Here is a 12399-nt window from a genome sequence, read left to right as displayed (position 1 = left end):
ATGTATCTTACAAAGCTTATTCTCAAGCAGGTCTTAAATAAATTCTCCTACCTCTAAAATGAAAATCACTGTATCTTTAAATTTCTTGTATAACTCATTTTACTCACTTATTACTATTATTCCAAATTTCCCACAATGATAGTGTGGAAAGACAAAGATGGTCAGAGAAGTAAAAATCACCAGAAATTTTTGCTGAGTCCTAAAGCAAATAATCAGCCAATTCAAAGTAATATCATCAATACAAAAAGATTACCCACATATATCTAAATGATCTTTCTGGTTTACTGGGAACAAGCCATTCTTTGAAATGAGTTAGGCTAAGTCCAAAAATCAAAACAAAATGAGTAACTAAGAATTCGTTCGAAAAGTAGAGTCCCTAAATAGCAGTTCAAATAAAACAAAATACATCCTATCCAGTCATAAAGAGAGGCTCAGAAGAACCTAACCAACGCAGCACCCACCTAGCTTGCAAACCAAAGTATCATCGTATCATCTCAGGAAGTCAGTCACGTGCTGTAAACTACATAACAGTTTTGAATTTGGCAGCATTAAACAGTTCATCACAAATTTTTATTAAGAGTAATAATCTAATGTCAAAGTTAAAACCATTATGACATCATCAAACCTTCCATGTAGTTCTGTAAAAGAACTGAACTCACTTGTGCAACCCCTTCCTCTGACTAGTGCAAGTAATTATAAGGACAAAAGTTATAAGAAATAGTATGTAGTAGGTTCCCTAATTATGAAATTAGCCTAAAGCTTTGCTGTTTGTTTGTTTCTTCAAGAAAAGTTTCTTTTTATCCTTACCCAAGGACATTTTTTCATTGCTCTTTAGAGAGAGAAGAAGGTAGAAAGGGAGAGAGACAAACATCAATGTGAGAGAGAAACGTCACTTGGTTGCCTCCTGTAGGCATCCAGACTGGGGATGGAACCCACAACCTAGGCATGTGTCCTGACTGGGAATCAAACCTGCAACTGTTCAATTACAGGACGACACTCCAACCAACTAAGCCACACCAGCCACGGCTGTTTGTTTCTTAGTATTATAAAAATAATATTATGGTCACAGAAAGTAAATAAATAAACAATCCACCAGAAAGAATGTATAAAAAAATAGGAGTCTTCTTCCTACCCCAGACCTGTGGTTTCATTCATCAGGAGTATTTCTGTCAATAAATATATATATATATTTATTGGATATTTCTGTCAATAAATATATATATATTTATTGGATATCATTTATTATTATATATTTATCCATATATATGGATAAATATATAATAGTGTATTACATAGATTTGAAGAAGTTTTGCATGTATGCTTTAAAAAACACAAATGAAAAACAGACTGTACGTATACTTCTATATTGTTTTTCTCAGTTAACAATGTATCTCATGGAGATTTTTTCATATTTCCACCTATGGATCTGCTTCATTCTTTCTAAGAGCTGCAAAATATTACATTGTATGAAGGCATTTATTTAATCAGAACTTGATAGAGGGATATTTAGGCTATTTCTAGTTGTTTTTTTAATTTAAAATAATAATATGATGAATATCTTTATATACAAATTTTTGAGTGCAAGTGCAAATATATCCAAAAGAGGAAACTCCTAGAACTGCTGTCTGATTTTAGAATTAGAATTTAGAACCCAATTCTAAATAAGAAGCCAGTGCATCTACAAAGGAGACCAGGTAAAACACAAGTTTAATGCTTAGTGATTTAAGTTGCCAAACATTATCACAAAGTTAGAAGTTAAAGTTTTAAAAATTAACAAACTCCTAAGCTAGGAAAGGTAAAGCAGAAAAAGAGAGAAATTTTATCCCCTAGGATAGAAAGATAAAAGGCCTGGAGAATGAATCATCTAAGAAATGTGTAAAAGAAGAACAAAGAAGAAAAAAGAAAAACAAAATAGCACTAATCAGGCAGGATAAGAAAAAAAGACATTTTGGGGCCTCTTTTCTTGCTTCAACCTAAGGCATAAAACTGGCCACAAAATTTGAGATCTATATTGTTAGAGAGCCAAAGTTGCATGTGAGATGATTTAAATGACTATTCGAGGCCCCATTCCTACAGGGTATCAATAGGTTGATATACTCTATCATACTCTACAGTGCTGAAAGGAACTTCTAAAAAAAGAAAAGAAAAAGAAAGCAGAGTAGTAACCTTCCAGGAATAATATACCTTGTCAATCACTTTTATTTCTGAACAATTTTATAGGTAAATAGTAACAACTGCCTCATAGAGAACAAACCTCTCTTTGGAAGATCCACATTAAAACATAACTTTAAAGAGATTCAGTCTATATTTTCAATCACAATCCTACAATTTCCTAGACTAATCCAGGGCTATTCTCTCATCTAACACAAAACTCAGTCAATAACTTACCTTTCCCAAAGTGCTAGGATTTGAATGCCACAATACAAAATGACTCATGTTTTTGTCCATTAATGGTCCGTGGATTTCTTTAAGTGAAGTTCATGTTAGAGTCCATGGATATCAGTGTTCTGCAAAACTGAAAACCTCAAGAACGTCAATGCATGCACCTAAGTTGCCATTTGGATACCAATTTATTATGAATAATAGTTACAATAGTTACTATTATGAATACAGACATTTAGATGTGCAAAATAAACAGACATGACATTTAACAGCAGATTGAGGTAGCAAAATTAGACTTTATTTAAGTAAGACATTAATATTAAGATAAATCTAGAGGATCTCAAAACCTTACTTTGTACTCTATTTATACATATTGTGAAGCTGACACCATAGTAAGAGCATACAATGATGGGGGTGATTTGGATATACCAACACTTTCCAGACACTGGGAAAACAAGTTTGAAAGGCAGGCAATTTTTTAAAATTTAAGTGACTGCAAAATTTATTTACATGTCTACCTTTGTTTTTTCCAACCTATTTTTAAGAACAGCTTAGGTTTTTTTAACCTAAAAATGCTTACTAGTGTCTTCTTTATTTTAAAAAGTCATAAATTCCAATCTAACGATAAAATTCTAGAACCTCTAAGGAGCTATTATTACCTGATGGGAATAGTAATTCACGCCCAGATCCCATTACACAGCCTGACAACCAAAAACAATGTGGTTACAGTACTAGTTCTTTAGGTCTGTGCCCACTCTTTATCACATTTAAGACATCTAAACAAACAGTTTACAAAGGAAACAATTTAATCTTTAGGGATTTATTCTTTCGGAGGCTTCCTACAACTGTTTGGAAAAAGTTAACTTTATGTGAACACACCAGGTGAAACCTCTGTTGGGAAATAATTCTCATTTACATCTCAAATGTAAGTACTCCAATATAAGAAGACAACATTAGAAAAAGAAAAGCGAGTTCATATTTGTGAAAAGAAAGCACTCAGAACACAACTTAGAAGCTCAGTGCTACAACTGCAGCTTATCATTTGATCGCCAAATCCTGCCCGGTATCATTCACCTGGAAGATCTCTCCAGAAAAGCGAGGTACCTGAAAGAAGCCAAATGAGTCACCTTATCCTCTCTACCCACACCAGAGAAAAACATGGAAACACTTTTCTAAATTTCAATAACCACAAAACAACAATGTCCTGAATCTCTACTGCACCGGCATCCTCATCAATCACTGGTCCACAAACTAGGCTGGAGTCACTTCTCCATTCAGAGGTAGGGACACTAAAATTGGGGAGAGTCCCCCCGAGCTGAGGCAGAATCAGCTTCGTACGTTCATTAGTTCATGTTCGAAAGCACCTAAAGAATGCCTAATAGTGGCAATGCACTGTCCTGAAGAGATGAGAAGACGAAGTCTCTGTCCCCTAGAACAGCCCTGGGGGTCAGTGTAGGCGGAGAATGAACTCCAGGTCAGCTCTTCTCGGTGCCCGGGCTCAATCTCTCCACCCCCGAGCGCCAATGCTCCAGAGCCCATGACCCCCAAGCCACGTCCTGTCTGTATTTTTGCGACGACCTCGGCCTCACGACCCCGTTCCCAAAGTTCCTCCCATCCCTATCACCCCAAGGAGCCCCAAGCCAAGGAGCCTTTCCCTCAGCCACCCCCTAATGTGAGATCCACCTATACCCGCCCGAGCGTGAGGATGCGAGCCAAGCCTGCCACCAACCCTAACGCCCACCCTTGCCAGAGTCCAGGTTCGGCCAGCAGGTTACCTGTCCGGGATCCAAGGTTCCAGGAGCACCTTAGTTGGAGCTCCCCGCCCATCGCAACGCCCTCCACAACCCCGCACCGCCCTCGGGGCGGGACTTCCTGCGCCTCACATCCGGCCGGTTGCCACCGCCCCGCAATCCTGCCCAGCGCCCCGCCCTCCGCTGACGTCATTTCCGACGGGTACCGCGGTTTCCCACGGGATCCGGGCGCTCCGCAAATCTTGTTCACCGGTTATTTAACGCCTGCTTTCCTAGTCGCCGGCAGTGTAGTCCAACCCGGAAAAGTGCCTGTTGTTTTTGTTTTTCAAACTTCTTTGCCATCTTCTGCAGCCTCCTCTTCTGTAGACTCTTGGCCTCTGCTCCTTCTGTACCTTGAACTCATCACTCCTCCAGACTTGTCTGTCTCGGAGAAATCACAAGATTGTTCTTATGATATGTGTGATTTTTGCGATTCTTCTGCCCAGTGGAGTGCGGGCTCTGGGACTGTGCTGCCTAATTTCAAATGTGCCTCTCAGTTGTTACGGTGTTATTTAGGCAGGTTACTTAACCTCTTCGTGCCTGTTTCCTCAGGTGTGAAACAGATACTACTCTAGGACACAGGGTTGGTGTGTTGGGACATAGCACACGGAAAGCGATGGCACAATGAAAGCGCTCAACGAGCTTTAACTATCAGAAACGCTCTCTTGTTCTTGTTACAATATGTAAGTGGTAAGGAAAGAAGTAACCAGTTTTCCTGTTATCCTTTGTATCCTAAGCTTGTAATGAAGTGATTAATGATGTTTGGCATTTCCCCTCTCTGAATTGTGAGCTCCTTCAGACAAAGATGGTACCTATCTTAATAGGAACTAACTTCAGCCCTAGTTGAAATCACCTGTGTCATTATTGTGCCAGATACTGGGGGAAAGATGACTAAAACTCACATTCTATCCTCAAAAACGTGGAGAAACTTAATTATGGACAGAAGAAAGTCGACCCAGGAAAATACAAAGGGTAACAGTTCAGCTGAGGATTCATCCTTAGAACAGAAAGATTCAAAGAATGTTAAAGCTGAAAATAACTCTAGGGATAATTCTTTAGTTAACCTCTTGATGTTACAAGTGAAGAAAGTTGGATCCAGAGAAGCAACTGACTAAAAGTCATACAATTAGTGGTAGGTCTAGGACCAGAAGTGACGTCTCAAAATACCACCTCTCCTCACCCCGCGCCTCGCCTCCGCTCCCACCGTCCCCCTCCCCCGCCCCGCCGCCCCGCGCCGCGCCAAGTGTCTCAAGATGTTAATAAGCTAAAAGCGGATCCACCTTCAAGACCTTCACTCTCCAGTAAAAAAGGACTAGGACAATCCCAGTCCAGAATAGACAAGAGCAATGTGACCTAGCAGATACCACACAATTCTGATGATCATTTTGTTTAATATAACTGTAGCCACTTGAAAATAAAGCCAGAGTTGCCATCCTAGAGAAACTGCCTTGCACGTCTTAGGCCTCAAACCTTCAACATGTTGAAACAGGGCCAATTAACCTTTGGCCTGGGAATCAACATTATGTCCCAAAGAACTGTGTGCAAACATAACAAGAAAGCAGATACTATGACTCCTGGACTGAAGTGTCACTCTGTTAGCTTTTCTGCACCAACAGAAATGCTATTCTTTTATTAAAGTAATTTTCCCCCTTTCCTTTCTCATAAATATCCCTTGCCTTTGTATTCAAATTGGAACACCGAGTTTCTGCCTGAGTCAGTGATTCTCAAAAAAGTTATTGTTTGTTGTTGTTTTTATCTCAAATAACTGCTTGTGGCCTCTCACTTAAAAAGACCTTTGATTTTTAGGTTAACAGTTTGAACTGTCTGGTTTGCTCACTGCTGGGTTCATTTCACACACAGTAGCCTCCTCTTCTATGTGCTCTTCTATGAGTTCTACTTTCAATTTTAACTGGGCAGACAGGAATGAATTATTGATCCAAGCAGCTCCTGAAGGTAAACACAAAGACTCTGTGAATGCACTGCCCATGGCATGGTGCAATTTTATTCAGACCTTTCTAGGAGAAGCAATATTTCTCTTAAATATTCAACCTTTGTTTTAGGAATATAACAAAGCTAACATAGGTATTATTAGTAAAATGTTGGTAATGAGTTTGTGTCCCAAATAACCAGGTAACCCCATGGACCCATCGAATAGTTGGCATAAATGAAATTTAAGGTTTTTTCCAACTCTATTATTAAAAAGGCCAATGATATTTTTAATTAATCTAGAGACCATAGGGATTCAATAATCTCCTGAAAGTCACAAAGTTAGCCAGGGGCAGTCAGTTTTAGAACCTAACCTCCTAATTCCATTCATTCATTTATTTGTTCAGCCTATATTAGAGACACCAGGCCAGGCTTTAGGGATGCAAAGATGAATAAGATATCCCTGCCTTAAAGGAGCTTCCTATCTGGTGAGCTACCTTTTAATGGAAAAATAATTCAATGTCAATGTTACCATAGATTCATCTAGTTCCTTCATTCAACCAATACACTTTTCTCCCTTTGCTACCAATATACCATGTTGATAAAAATAAATTTAAAATATGTTTCAAATAATTTTTAAATAATTTGAACAGCATTTTTAAGAGTTTCAAAGAATCATAATTTATACAGCTCTTTGGGTCAGGCTGTTTGGGTTGTATCCCTAGCTCTGCTATTAACTAGCCATTGGATTTAAATCACTTCACTTCTGGGACTCACTTTCCTCTTGAAGGTCCTTTCTAGAGCAGGTCTTGTTCTGCCTGGCAGAAAAAAATACATGACACTTCCCACTGTGACCACTAGATGGCCAGCTAGCTTTCTCCCTCTTTCCTTCCCTTCCTTCCTCTTTCTTTTTAGTTTTTCTAACTAAAGTCATCATCACCTAACCGAACAGCCACTTACATGAGTAACAGCTGAGTATCCAAAGACTGTTGGAAATGACAGGTCTAAAGTGTTTCTTGAATAAATGAAAGGATGGATGGATTCCAGGGCTAATCTATCTCATACCACTACGGCACCTTTCTCCTATTAAAATACTTCCTCTTTTGAGTATTTCCTCTCAATATTTCCTCTTTTGAAAACTATAATGGTGAGAAGAAGAAGAAAGAATGCGACAATATGTAAAAATGGGGTTAGGAGGAGAATGTAAATGGGATTGGGAGGAAAATGCAAAAGGTGTTGCACAGCACTGCATTTCAAAGCAGATATTAGTACACTTATGGATGAAATAAAGTCTAAGACTTTAAAATAATATGGGAATTTTCAGATGATTAAGCTTGGTCATATACTGATATTGTTGAAGCTGGGTATATTGGGTTTCATATTCTTTCTTTGTTTTCATATGATTGAAAATTCATACAATACAAGGTTAAAAATAAGAGAGACCACAAGTGCATTTTCCTTCCTCTAGACAAGAACAGGTTCAATCTTTCCCACTGAATCTCAGTTAGGATTCTTTTGCCTGATATTACAGAAAACTTGCTGACAGACTGTTTTTTTGAAAGTAGACATCAATATGGAGATGTGGAGAATGATTTTTTTGTTAGGAATGCACAGGAAGCAGGACTGGTCAGAAGAAGAAGCTGAACTACTATGCAGGTTGAAGGAAGACGGCCAACCTGGAAGGGGGCTCTAGAGTGAGCACGAGCCCTCAGAGTATCCTGTATCAGGCTGAAACGTCCAGTCCTTTACACAGGATACAGTCTGCCCCAGGAAGGGTGAAATCTCAAGCAAGGAGGCTCTCTGTAGCTGAGCAGATCCTGAAGAAGCTGACAGCTGGAGCTGCCTGGACAGCACATCTTTGCATCCTCCACAAAATGCGACACAAACCAGCTTTAACATAAGGACATGTACTGACTTCAGTAACCACACTGCTATGCCAGGCATCAGGGCTGGTTACTCTAGCACCTTAGTGATATCATCCAGAACCCATATTTATCTTCCTCTTTTCTCTGCCTTCAGTAGCTTCTGCTTCAGCTTATGTCGGCTTCTCTCAAGGTGACAGACAAATGGCTATAGCAGTTTGTCTATACATCTATATGCTGTGCACACTCTCAGAGGGGATGGATACATTTTCAGTAATTCCAAGGGGATTCTTCGGCTTGAAAAGAGAAAAACACACATTAATTTTCGAACTGGACACTCTGCCCTCTACAATTTTTATCTTTTCAGCTTTTTGAGAGGGCTTTACATTAGTAGTCATTAAATGTCATGCTGTCACAAGCTCACCCTAGAATTCTGTATCAGCTAGGATATGCAGGGTAATACTGCAATAAAGAAACAAACCCCAAACAAAAATGTCCTAAAACAAGCCTGATTACTATCTTATTTAGAGCTACAAGATTACTCTGGGTCTGCAGAGGGCTCTGCTCCTTGTAGTCACTGAGGAACCCAGGCTGGCTGAGCAACCACTATCTTGAATACTGCCAGTACCCAATCCAGAGTAAAAAAGAATCTTGTGAAGTGCTGCCACTTCTGCTCACATGTTATTGGCCACAACAATGTCACATGACCTCAATTCTTCAGGTGGGCACAGAAGTGCAATCCTATGGTGGTAAGTGGGGGAAAATGAGAATATTTGTGAACAGCACTAATGACTATTACAAAACCAGCTCTATATTTTAGATCTCACTGATACAAACTGATCTAGAATTCAGCCATATGAATCTGTGGATAAAGTACAAAACAGCAGGGAAATTCCTGACAGTTTCTCTCTTTTAATTCTATTATACTGTGAGCAGTTATGTTATATGTATGTACGAAATTGTTCTGACAACTGTCCTGACTCTGAGTCTCCCAGAGTGAGTGCCAGATGTGTATGTTTAAAAATGCATGCTACCCCTCCCTCAGGACGAGCTACTGTCCCTTAAAACCACACAGCAAGCAGCATGAGGGCAGATGCCATGTCTGTTTTTGCTTGCATTGCAGTAGCTTTGTCTAGTGCACATCACTGCTCAATAAAAACATGATCAGTCAAATATTACACATAAGACATAATTATCGGATAGCTCACATCATATTCACAAGGATTCCATTATTTAACCCTGTTAAATCTCTCTAGGAATTTCAATGCAACATTTCTTTTAATTTCCACTGTATTAATCCTCTCAGAAACTGCAATAAAATTAATTTGGTCTATCTTGTTTTTAGTGAACACAACATATCTTTGGTAATCACAACTTCCTTTCTCCAAACACTCTCCTTAATGAATTATTCCAAAATTTCATAAGGTATTGATTTAAAACTCCCCAGTCTACCACATCTTTTTATCATCTCTTTGCCTATTCAAAAATCAAAACATTTGCCCATCTTTAGTCTTCTGGCCCCTTTCCTTTTCCTTGGGATTCCTCAAATCTATAATCACACTGGGAAAACTTTAGGCTTAAAATCAAAGCATTTTGATGGGGAAACCTAGAAATATATAACAGATGCTAAAACATTTGATGATTCTATTAATGGAGGTAAGAGTAATACCTCATGTTTTACTCTGACCTTCACAGTCCATGGTGTATTAGTTGAATCCTATTTGCTCTTCAAAGCAGATGGAAATATAATCCCGGAGGAAAGACACGAGTTAATTTGTTTCATCTCAAAGGAACATAAGACTAATAATGGCTAATAATACGCCTACTTTTATCGAGGGCTTTTCATAAATCAGACAGATTCTAAATGTGTATTTACTCAAAAGGGAGAAGACCATACTTAGTAACAAAGAAAGATACAATACAACTCATATTGAAGAACAACTGGCCTCCTAAGAATTTTAAAAAATGGGACAGCCAGTATCAACAAGGTAGTGAAGAAATTGGAAACTTCATACATTACTATACGTACTGTATGTCAAATGGAGCCAAACAGTTCAGTAGTTCCTCAACAAGTTAAACATAGCATTGCCATATAGCCAAGCAATTCTGCCCCTAGGTATATACCCAAGAGAATGAAAAGCATAGTTTACCCAACACCATGCACATGAAGTGTTCATAGCAGCATTATTCATATTGGACAAAAACTGGAACAAAATGTGGTATATACATACAGTGAACTATTATTTAGTAATAAAAAAGAATGAAATACTGACACATGCTACAGCATGGATGGACCTTAAAAACATTATGCTAAGTGAAAGAAAACAGATACAAAAGGCCACATATTGTGTGAGTTCATTTATATGAAATATCCAGCATAGGCAGATTTGTAGAGATCGGTGTTCTTGTTAGAGTGGATTAGTGACTGCTAGGGGATAGGTAGAATGGGAAATGGTAAGTACAGGGTTTCTTTTGAGGTGATTAAACTGTTCTGGAATTAGAGAGTGGTAATGGTGTACAACTTTATGGGCACAATAAAAATCACCAAACTGTACATTCTAAAAGGGTCCATTGTAGAGTATGTGTTATCTCAATAAAAATGAATTATCCTTTAAAGAAAAGAGCTTATCACTTGAAATTTAAAAGGGAAAAAATGTCTTTATGGATAAGAAAACAAGAGAGTAGATATGAATTTAGGACTCACGAGTATTACCTGATTGATGGCAGGTGTAGCATACAGAGAATTGCTGCTACCTAAGGAACCATTGACAAATACGAGGAGTGTCTTGACCTAGAGACACTTCGTCATATGAGAAATGGTGGTTCCCGAGAAGGGGCTATCAAGAGCAGGCTTAGGAGAGACTTGCTGGTATCTTTAACTATTTGATGAAAGACCATTCTCTTAAAGGGGGACAATGTATAACGAAAGTGGAATCAGGGAGTAATTACTTCTGAGAACAAAAATAGAACCAGGGAGCCCCGACTGGTGTGGGTCAGTTGGCTGAGCATCATCTTGCAAAGCAAAAGGTTGCCAGTTTGACTCCTGGTCAGGGCACATACCTGGGTTGCAGGTTCAGTCCCTGGTTGGGGCGTGTACAAGAGGGAACCAACGGATGTTTCTCTTTCACATCGATGTTTCTCACCATCTCTCCTTCCCTTTCCCTCTCTCTAAAAATAAGTAAATGAAACCTTTTTTTTAAAAAAGCAGAATCAAGAATTTGAAAGTCCTAGGACTTATTTCAACCAGTGAAAACAATTAAGGTGACTGGGCCATTTTTACCACAGTTGGATCTTCCTTAGGAATCCTGATAGTTTATCTTCGTCATTAAGATATTGAATGTGCAAGTGTGAACGTTCACACTTGCCTCCAAGGCTCAACACTTTGAGCAAGTCACTTGAAATTACAGAAATTGTCATTACTGCCATTATTGGTATAGTGAAAGAAATATTAATATTCCATCTTTTATTTCAACACTTATGTATCTTTTCTCCTCAAATGTCAGCCAACTTCACTGTGGAAGAGTGTACTCACTGCTCATTTCTTCATTGTATTAGTTAGCACAGGTTGAAATTCTTTTATTTATTTATTTATTTAAAATTTTTTAAAAATATATTTTATTGATTATGCTATTACAGTTGTCCCATTTCCCCCCTTCTCTCCCCTCCACCCTGTAGCCCCCTCCCACCCACATTTCCCCCTTTAGTTCATGTCCATGTGTCATACTTATGAGTTCTTTAGCTTCTAGATTTCCCGTACTATTCTTGCCCTCCCCCTATCTATTTTCAACCTACATTCTATGCTACTTATTCTCTGTACCTTTTCCCCCCTCTCTCCTCCTCCCACTCCCCTGCTGCTAACCCTTCATGTGCCCTCCATTTCTGTGATTCTGTTCCTGTTCTAATTGTTTACTTAGTTTCTTTTGGTTTTGCTTTAGGTGTGGTTGTTAATATTTGTGAGTTTGCTGTCCTTTTACTATACATGTCTTTTCTTTATCTTCTTTTCTTAGATAAGTCCCTTTAGCATTTCATAAAATAAGGGCTTGGTGATGATGAACTCCTTTAACTTGACCTTATCTGAGAAACACTTTATCTGCCCTTCCATTCTAAATGAGAGCTTTGCTGGATAGAGCAATCTGGGATGTAGGTCCTTGTCTTTCATGACTTGGAATATTTCTTTCCAGCCCCTTCTTGCCTGTAAGGTCTCTTTGGAGAAATCAGCTGACAGTCTGATGGGAACTCCTTTGTAGGTGACTGTCCCCTTACCTCTTGCTGCTTCTAGGATTCTCTCCTTTGTTTTTACCTTGGCTAATGTAATTATGATGTGCCTTGGTGTGTTTCTTCTTGGGTCCAACTTCTTTGGGGTTCTCTGAGCTTCTTGGATTTCTTGGAAGACTATTTCCTTTGCCAGATTGGGGAAGTTCTCCTTTATTATTTGTTCA

General features: G+C 38.7%; 1 protein-coding gene across 2 annotated transcripts in view; it reads right to left on the bottom strand.

Annotated features, from left to right (window-relative positions):
* Window positions 1-4272, bottom strand: part of MAP3K13 (mitogen-activated protein kinase kinase kinase 13) — a 148663-nt gene extending 144391 nt beyond the window's left edge. Inside the window, exons 1-3 of one of the 2 annotated variants that reach the window (XM_028504453.2) lie at window positions 4158-4258; window positions 3457-3486; window positions 2389-2515 (exon numbers count right to left, since the gene is read on the bottom strand). The gene's annotated coding sequence lies outside the window, so the exon portion shown is untranslated. Of the gene's footprint in view, window positions 1-2388; window positions 2516-3456; window positions 3487-4157 lie in introns of both variants that reach the window. The other variant, XM_028504452.2, reaches the window with a different exon arrangement.
* Window positions 4273-12399: the final 8127 nt, after the last annotated feature.

The sequence above is a fragment of the Phyllostomus discolor genome, chromosome 2, assembly GCF_004126475.2.
Source record: "Phyllostomus discolor isolate MPI-MPIP mPhyDis1 chromosome 2, mPhyDis1.pri.v3, whole genome shotgun sequence".
In the NCBI taxonomy this organism is placed as follows: domain Eukaryota; kingdom Metazoa; phylum Chordata; class Mammalia; order Chiroptera; family Phyllostomidae; genus Phyllostomus; species Phyllostomus discolor.
This window is presented reverse-complemented; position numbering and strand designations above follow the sequence as displayed.